Source organism: Ochotona curzoniae, unplaced genomic scaffold (assembly GCF_017591425.1).
Source record: "Ochotona curzoniae isolate NIBS_2020 unplaced genomic scaffold, NIBS_Ocur_1.0 contig_2229, whole genome shotgun sequence".
In the NCBI taxonomy this organism is placed as follows: Eukaryota; Metazoa; Chordata; class Mammalia; order Lagomorpha; family Ochotonidae; genus Ochotona; species Ochotona curzoniae.
This window is the reverse complement of record NW_024465379.1, coordinates 1-9,934: the sequence shown is the minus strand read 5'-3', so window position 1 is coordinate 9,934 and position 9,934 is coordinate 1.

The window sequence follows — 9,934 nt, the reverse complement described above, 5'->3', positions numbered from 1 at the left end:
ATCATGCTGACCTGCAGGGACTGTGTCCTGACAGAGGTGTTGCCCGTGCTCTTCCATCAAAACCTTTCCTAATGCCAGATTTCATGCATACCGGTGGGTCCATGGACCAGTTCTACATGGTCCACCTCCTGTCCTGGCAGGAACAGTAACCTTTTCTGATTGGCCTTTGCCCCACTCTGATTCTCACTGTTGGATGTTTCAGCCCAGCCAAGGCTTGACCATACAAAAACAAAGCTCACACATGGCTCAGTAGGGCCAGGGACCTAGCCTAGTCCATCCTACATCTACCCTGGTCTTCCAGATCACCAGATGGTGCTGTAGTCTAGTCCGAGCTAGGTGCGCCTAGTCCCAGTTCACACTTGTGCCAAGGGAGACTGCAGCCATATCTAGACCAGAACGCAAACCCCACTCAGGCCCCTGCACTCACCAGTGGGAAACCCATCAAGACAAGGTGACTTCTTAGCTCCCCAACCAGGCCTGTTCCAAGCTATAGATTGCATGCGTGCCCATGGTTGCTCTGACCCAGCTTGGCATAGCCTCTAATCTATCTTGGTTTTGCCTTTGATGCTGTGGCTTAGCATCCCTGGCTCATGCAGACCAGTAGGTGTAAGAGCCTAGCTTAGCATGACCTGTGCTCCAGCCTGGTTTCTGCTCTTGCTTATGAGCTAAGGTTTGCTCAGCCCTACCTTGTCCACCCCTTCTAAAACCAACCCACACATTAGCCAGCTATTGGAGCTATTTTGCCCAGTTTGCCCAACCCCTAGGGCTAGACCATGTGATCATCAGTAAGAGTTGTGACCCACTAGGAAGTTTCCCAAGTTCCCCCATTTGATGCACTCCCAGACCCAGACCTCATACATGGCAGTGGGGGTTAGGCCAGTGCATAGTCTATCCTTCCTATTTGGCCTAGTGTGAGCTGGAGAATGTTGCAGCCCAATCCACCCCATACCCTGTTTTAGGATGCACATTTGGGTGCTGCTGCCTTGACCTGCCTAGACTGTTGTTGGTTCCTTTAACACTGAGTGATGGCAGATTCCATGATCACACCTAGCTCAGCCCATCACCTCCCCACTCATGAGTTTACCAGCGTGATTTGTATTTCCACAGGGTTTGGCCCACAAATCTCCCACAGACTCCACCCCTGGACCTGGTTATCTCATGTGCTGGTTAGTGTCATGAGCCTGCCTAATGTGATTCGTCCCCTGTTCCGATACTCAGTCAGGTACTGGTGCCTAGCCCTGTCAGACAGGCCCCCAGCCATAGCTTTTATGTATACTGGTGTGTGGCAGTCAACAATGCTCTATGCTAACAGCCCATCTCAGGACTCCCTTATGGACTAGTGAATCAGTCTGGCCCAAATAGATCTTATGAACACTCCCCTCCAAACCACAAAGTCTCAGCCCCTACACTTGCCAGCAAGTTCCTTGACCCAGTTGCTAGGAGTCATACAGGATTTATCCCTCACTTACACTCACATTGGTCTTATCCATGGATGTCCCTAGGCAGCAATTACATACCCTAAAAACCCTAGAGCTCACCTCCAGGCAGCTAGCAGGCAGAGCCTGGCTCCAATAGGTGCACTGGCCACCCAAAGCCTAGGACTTGCTCACCACATGGCAGCAGTGGCCATGGCCATAGTCCCAAGCATTGGGTCTGACCTGGCTCAGGTACTCCCTTCCCTCCCCCGCCTCCTCAGCTGCCATGCTACAGAGGGCTCCTTTTGTCCCAGCCCCATGGCCAAACACTGACCAGACTCTGCCTGATGCAAGAAGGTGGCGGCAGAGTAGAGCCATGGGCCTAATTCAGTTCCTGAGATTCCCTCATGGTGCACTTACCCTGAAGGAAGAAATCTCTCAGGCCTGGGAATACCTAGGATGCACTCACCACATGGCAACAGTGGTCACGGCTGTAGTCCCAAACATTGGGTTTGCTCCTTGGGGAGCAGGTGGCTGGCTCTGCTGGCTGGACTCGGGCACCTTGCTGCTTCTGACTGCCCCAAGGCTCTTCCCCATCATTCTTGCTCTGCCTGCTGGTGCTCCAGCAGTGGCTCTGTCAGCATGGTGGTAAAGGCACGATGTGGGTGAGTCCCCTTCTGGGCCTAGATCCGGCATGCTCCGCAGCCACTACACTGCAAAATTGCTCCTTTTGCTTCAACCCCATGGCCAAACCCAGTATTTTTCAAATTCCTTAAATCTCACATACACTCTGTTCGTATTCTTATGTTGATGATTTCTTTCTTGCAGTCAAACTAAAAATGAAGCTTGTATGGATTCTCTTGTTTTCCTAAATGCAGTAGATGAAGGAGAAGGTGAAGTCTCTGTAAGCTTCAATTTGGTTGCCAGTTTCCATTTCAGGATGGAATATCTTTGAGTGTTCCAGCTCATTCCCTACTATAGCTTTAGTTACTTTTACCCCTCCAGTTCCCCATGATAAAAAGGATCCGGGTATTTTAGGGGTAGAGAATTCCCCATTGCTGCCCTTGCTACATCTTTACTCTGCTCAGAATCTGAGAACTTGATTATTGTCTTTGCTATGCACTGACATAATTTAGTTATCAAGTTTTCTTCATCGTAAAGTGAGGAACAAAATCAAAACCAACTTAATTTTGAGTTTAATGGAATTTAGTCAAAAGCTTAGATGCATTTTGGGAGGGTTGTTATCATGGTTGTGTTGAGTCTCTTAAGACCCACTTCCATTTATTTCATTTTACTTTGATGCTAGTAATTTTTAATAATTTTTCTTTTGATTAATTGTATTTCAAGCTTAGATTGTCAATTCTTTGTTGCAGTGATTAATATTTTTTCAGATTTATTTTTGTGTTGATTTCTTTATAGAAATTTTTGAATAATTTCGCTCTGCAGTCACAGATTTTGTGCATGCCACTGGTTGCTCTGGCCTAGCTTGTCATGGCCCTTCATCTGTCTTGACCTTTGTCTTGGAATGCTACAGCCTGCCCTAACTTGGTTGGCTCCCAGTCCCAACACTCACTGGCAGGTGTGCAACCTGGGCCTGCTCAGTCTGCTCCCATTCCTGGCTCATTCAGACTGGTAGGTGCAATAGCCTAGCCCGGCATGACTCACACTTCAGCCTGGCTCCTGCACTTTCCAGTGGGCTAAGGCTTTCTTGGCCCTGCCTGTTCCACCCTTTTGCAAAACCAACCCATACACTTGCCAATAGGTGGAGCTACCTTGCCTGGCCTGTCCAACACCCAGTTCTGAACCATGTGTTCACCAGTGGGAGCTATGGCCCAGCAGGAAAGTTTCCCAAGTTCCCCCACCAGGTCCATTTGCAGACATAGATCTCACGTATGCCAGCAGGTCCTATTCACTTACCCAGCATAACCTGCCCCATTCATCCTGCCTTTTGTATGAGCTCTTGGGTGTTGTAGCCCAGCTTGCCCAACACACTGCTTTAGGGTATGTGTACAGGTGTTGCAGCCTGGACCTGCCCAGCCTGTCCTCAGCCCCAGTACCTGTGTTAGTGGGTTCCACGGTCATGTCTAGCTCAGCCCATCACTATTATAACTCTTAAGCTAGCCAGCAGGACTTGTAATTCCACAGAGTTAGGTCCACATAGCCCCCACATAATCTACTCCTTTATGGGTTCTCTCCCATGCTGGTTAGTGTCATAGCCCAGTCTAACATTTCCCATCCCTTATTCTGACACTCACTATCAGGTACTAAGATCTAGCCCTGCCAGATAGGGACCCAGCCCTAGCTTTTGTGTGGACTGGCATGTGCTTCATGCTAACAAGCCCAGCTTAGGTCTCCCATGTGGACTGGTACATCAGTCTGACTCATAAAGATCTTTTGGATTCTCTCCTCCAAACTGCCAGGTCTCAGTCCCCTCACTTGCTGCAAGTACAGTGGCCTTGTCAGTGCGAGTCCCTCAGAAGTTATTCCTTACCTACAACACTCTGACAGCAGTCCTCACAACATCATTCCCTAACCCCATTCCCTAATTAATCCATAATCCGTATGCTCAGAAGTGCATGGGTACTCCAACCCAGCCTTCAGAAGCCCAGTGGGTGGTATGCTGGTCCAGATCTCTGGATGCCCACATGAGTCCCAAGCTCTTGGCAGTGTGTTGGCCTGATGTCTTACCCTGACACACCCAAGATCTAAGTCAATCGAAGTTCTCCATGCCTGGCCAACCAAAACAGCAGGGTATCATGTTGACTTAGATCTCTCTCATTGTCTCTCTTACATTGCCCAGAACCTAGCACTTGGGGAAATGTATTATGTGGGAATACAACAGAGCAGAGCTGGGTTTGAAATAGAAGTCTTGGGCAGGGATGGGGTTGCCATAGATTATGGCTAGACGGCAATTTATTAAAAATAAAAGCAATTCAATGGCTCGTGTATACACACACAACACCTGGGATGAAAAAGAACTAGTCACAATAATCACATTCAAAATAACTGAAAAGAGACAAAAAATTCCTGGAATAAACCTATCTAAAGATATGGAAGATCTCTATTAGGAAATTTTTAACTCAGTGAAAAAATAGAAGATTTTTAAAAAAATGGAGAAAAAATATAACTTTTCCTTTCACCTTACACAAAAGCTAAATCTAAATGGATAAAGAAGCTAAAACATACATCGAGAAACTGTAAAACTATTATGGGAAAATGTAGGAAACCTTTAGAAGATATAGTCATAGGTAGACTTCCTAGAAACATCATCAAAAACACAGGCATTCAAGTCCAAAATAAACAAATGGAATTATATCAAACTAAGAAACTTCTGCAAACTCAGAAAAAGTTCACTTATTTATCCATGTGCAGTATCTATACTTGTTGTGACTGTAAGTTCCTTTTTTTTTTTAAGATTTATTATTTATTATTTTTTTATTGGAAAGGCGGATATTCAGAGAGGAGAGACAGAGAGGAAGAGCTTCCGTCCGATGATTCACTCCCTAAGTGAGCCCAACGGCCGATGCTATGCCGATCTTAAACCAGGATCCAGGAACTTCTTCTGGGTCTCCCACGCGGGTGCAGGGTCCCAAAGCTTTGGGCCATCCTCAACTGCTTTCCTGGGCCACAGGCAGGGAGCTGGATAGGAAGCGGGGCTGCAGGGATAGAACTGGCGCCCATATGGGATCCCGGGCGTGCAAGGCGAGGACCTTAACCAACTGCGCCACTGCGCCGGGCCCTACTGTAAGTTCCTTTGGATAAATCATATTTTTAACCATTAAGAAAAAAATCTGCACATAGATTTCAGAAATTGGGTAAGGCTACCACATGAATGTGTACCTCACAAGATTGCATCATGAGGTTAAAGTCACAGTGACTTCTAATAGACTATAAAGGCAAGGAAATGGATCTTTAGTTCGTTCCTAAATTTTAGCTCCTTGAGGCATTTTTAGTAACTTGGACAGTAGCAATGCCTTTTTCTCAGGGGCAGGTCTAAATCTGCTATAGGGCCTGGCTGTTATAACATTATCAAAATCATTCACTTAATGGCACTTGTTTGAGGTGATGTTGGCACCAGAGGCAATTTCACAATTCAGGCAAGTGGTAAGGAATGTGGGGCATGCTCTCCTTCAGTTAGGTATGTGTGTTTATGAGGTCTCCACTCACTCGGTCTGTCTATCCAAGGCTCCATTATCTATCAGGGTGGTGTTGGAATGTGTAGGATGCTCCTGTGGCTTCTTCTTCTGCTCAACCTACAAGGTAATAGAAAGGCAAAATGCCAGCATGAACAGCATCCTGTGAAATGGTCCCAGGGCACCTCGGTAAGATGTTTCCACAGCTTTCCAAAGGACAGATTGTCACAATGTGTTTTTATCTCCTCCTCCAAGAGAGGGTAGGACTGAGGGCTACTTAATACTCGAAAGTGATGGGGTAGAATTTCTCAGACTGTATTGCTAAAATATATTGCCGCAAATCTGTTTAGCAGAGTTTAAATAAACATTAAAGAATCCTTGAATCTCACAGATCTCAGGCTGAATATGAAGATAAAGTGAATACAGTGCCTTATCAGACACAGTAAGGATTGTGTTTGTTTCTTCCAGTGGGAAGTTCTTACTAAGATGATGATAATTAAGCCTTTTTGTTTCATTGTTTCACTCTTCACAGTGGTACTTAACTCACAGATAAAACCTTGGTTCTAGAACTGTTTCGAACCAACACCTTCCACAAACTCTTGAGTTATTTATTTATTTATTTATTTATTTATTTGGTTAGTTAGTTAGTTAGGTTTAGTGTACGGCTAAGTTTATGATTATCAAGTAAATTCAAATGACGTTGCATTAAAAATAAAAAATATAAGAATGGAAAGGGAAGAGGGAACTTGGGGATAAGAAAGATTATTATGCACTTAAATTATGTATATAAAACACATGAACTTTATTCCCATATGTATATATTCCGAAAAGAAAATAATTAATGCAGTGTGAATATCTGCCAACCTCAGGAAACAAAACTGAATAGTTTCTATCTGTTGCAAATGTAATGCTTTCCAAAGTTTGTATAGAATAGTCAGGTAAATTGTATTCCAAATGAGTTTCAGGAAAGCATTTAAAACTGAACTTACTGTTATTTCTCTAGTCTTGTTGTAACTGTCAGCAGTTTAAACATTTAAACTAGGGGGAGCGATGGCACAAGTGGTTAAGGTCCTCGCCTTGCACACCTGGGATCCCATATGGGTCCCGGTTCTAATCCTGGTAGCCCCATTTCCTATCCAGTTCCCTGCCTGTGGCCTGGGAAAGCAGTCGAGGACAGCCCAAAGCTTTGGGACCCTGCACCCATGTGGGAGGCCCAGAAGAGGCTCCTGGCTTCGGATCGGCTCAGCTCCAGCCTTTGCAGCTGCCTGGGGAGTGAATCATCGGACGGAAGATCTTCCTCTCTGTCTCTCCTCTCTGTATATCTGCCTTTCCAATAAAAATAAAATAAATCTTAAAAAACATTTAAACTAGTTAATTATGCTACTTTTCTAATTAGTATCTTGCACATTTTTCACTTTTTTATCTATTTTTTGATGAAGCTAGTCTTCATAACCTATATGAATAAAGCCTCATTTGTCTGTGAATATCCTCCATTTTTCCTGTTGTTACTATCATGCAATTTTGATAATTGGTTTCACATTATTTCTTTTCTTTGGTTTTAAAATATCAATTAATGTATCATTTGTCTTGATTATTAACATTTTGCCTCCCATGTATTAGTTGAATCCACAGTATATTTTTTTATGTTTGACTTAAATTGTCCCATCCATGTGGAGAGCACAGAACTTCCTCATGTTTAAGGAGAAATAGCATTTCATTGTTTTGATCCACAACATATTGTCATTCATTCCATTTTCATGACTGGAGTTTATCTTCTAATGTGAATTTAGAGCAAAAACAAATGCTCATCTCAATATCTTAGATTAAATACCTAGGGATGAGATTGCTGGCTCATGTGGCAGTATGATTTGAATACAGTTTTAGAATATTCCTGTTTCTGTGATGGACACTTGGGCCTAGGGGTGCAGTGCTGTGGTGAAATCTTTCAGCAGTAGAGTCTTATGTTAGGAGACTGGGTTATTAAGAAGCATTGCCCTTGGAAATGCATAACAGTCAATCCTTGAAACGTTTGTGCTCACAGGAGGATGCAATTATATGGCAAGGTTACTCCACATGCTTGGCTTTGTATGTAATTGACCACTTCCCTTTCCACTTCTCTGCCAAATTGCAGCACAGCTAAAGGAACATCTTGTGGGGATGATACAGTGATGCTCTGAAAACTTGAATACATACACATTCCTTAGGCAGAGACTAGTGTGCATTACAGTAGTAACAGTTGGCATTACTGATCACCATAGTGTTTTTTCCTAAATGATTTGGCACAAATCTGCCTTCCTAATATATACCAGATATAGCAACAGAGCATTGAAGAAACAGACACGAATCAATGTTTTCCATTGGTGACTGAGAAAGCTCTTTCCTTAGTTATCCTTCCATACTTCAGTCCATCCCAGGGCCACCCTGGAATTATATATATAAATAGTTATGTTGCCTGAGGTGATTTAATTCCCAACTGTGAGGTTTGGCATTATATCATCTAGGAGGTAAGATCTATTTGGAGATCCAAGATTTGCTCCTATAAATTGCAATGATTCTGTGAAATGGTGAAGGTGTGGGGGTTCAGTCAGGCAATCTGGAAAAGGCATATTTTTGTCCCTTTAGCATTGGAATAACAATGAAGGTTATAACGTTGATCATCAGAGGTTGTTAGGTTGCATAGGTTTGGGAGGTAGAACTGGAAAATGTTGATAGAAAGACACAACATTGCAGTAGGACTAAAATCAAACATATTAATGAATCATTGCACTTAAAAGTAATCACTCCTAGTAATGTATGTTATATTTCCAAATTGCTGAAAGAATGCATTTTTTTATTGCTGGAGGTAAGACTAGTGGTGAGATCTTTGTTAGAATACAATACCAGCATCCCTTATTCAAAGTGCCTGTGTTACAGTCTTGTATATGATTCTGATTTCTATTTCTGGTCAATAAAATATGTGTAATGTAGCAATCAAGAGATCTAGCAGTTGGTCATTGTCAAAAGTGAGAAATATTGGGAGAAAGTTCCTGTATCAAAGCCCATGTAGCCTCAGACCCCCCATGTAGACTTCCGCATACATTTAAAAAAGATCTACTTATTTTAATTGGAAAAGGAGATTTACAGAAAGAAGGAGGGACAGAGATAAAGATGTTTCACCTACTGTTTTGCTTTCCAAGGGGCTATAATGGCTGGTGTTGAGCTGAACCAAAGCCAGGAGCCAGAAGCTTCATTCTGGTCTCCCACACTAGTGCAGGATCCCTAGGTTTTGGACCTTCCTGTACTGCTATACCAGGCCACAAATGCAGAACTGGAAGAGAAGTGAGCAGCTGGGATATAAACCAGTGCCTATATGCAATCCTCGTGTATGCAAGGCAAGGACGTTAGCCACTTGGGTACAATGATGGATCCTCATGCATAAAGAAATGTATTTCAGTGAAAAAATTACAAATTGGCAAGTGAGAGATATGGTAATTGACTGAATAATTTTGTATAAACATATAAATCAAAATATCACATTACTTCCTAACATACAATTATGCATGTGAGGGTTTCCTTCTGGATTTTCTATTTTGCTCCATTGATCTACCTCTCTGTTTCTGTACCAGTACCAGGATGTTTTGATCACCACTGTTGTGTGCTATGTCTGGAGGTCTGGGATTGTGATCCCTCCTGCTAGGTTTTATTTTTCAGGATAGCTCTGGGTATTCGTGTTTTGTGTGTGTGTTGTGTGTTTCCAGATAAACCTTTGCATCATTTTTTCCAGCTCTGCGAAGTATGTCCTAGGTGTTTTAATTAGAATGAATCGCATTGAATGTATATATTACTTTAGGCAATACGTTCATTTTGGTGATGCTTATTCTGCCCATGCAGGAACAAGGTATTTTTTTCCATTTTTGAAGTCTTTTTTCCATTTCTTGTTTTAATGTTTTGTAGTTTTCCTCATATAGGTTTTCCACATCCTTTGTTAGATTTATTCCTAGGTATTTCATTTTCTGCTCTGTTATTTTGAATGGCACCATGCCGGTTAGTTCTGTATCCTTGGGATTGTTTGTGTACACTATGGCTGTTGACTTCTTTTCACTTTTCTTCTATCCTGCCACTACACTGAACTCTCATATTAGTTGTAGCAGTCTATTGAGTCTTCTGGTTCTCCTATGTATAGGAGCATGTCATCTGCAAACAGATAATTTGGTTTCCTCTTTTCCCATTTGAATTCCTTTGATTTGATTTTCATTTGCAAGTACTTCCAGTACTATATTAAATAGCAGTCCTTGTCTGGTTCCAGATCTTAGTGGAAAGGCTTCCAGTCTTTCCCCATTCAATATGATGTTGGCCTTGGGTTTTTCATATATTGCTTTAATTATGTAATAGATTATTCCTTCTGTG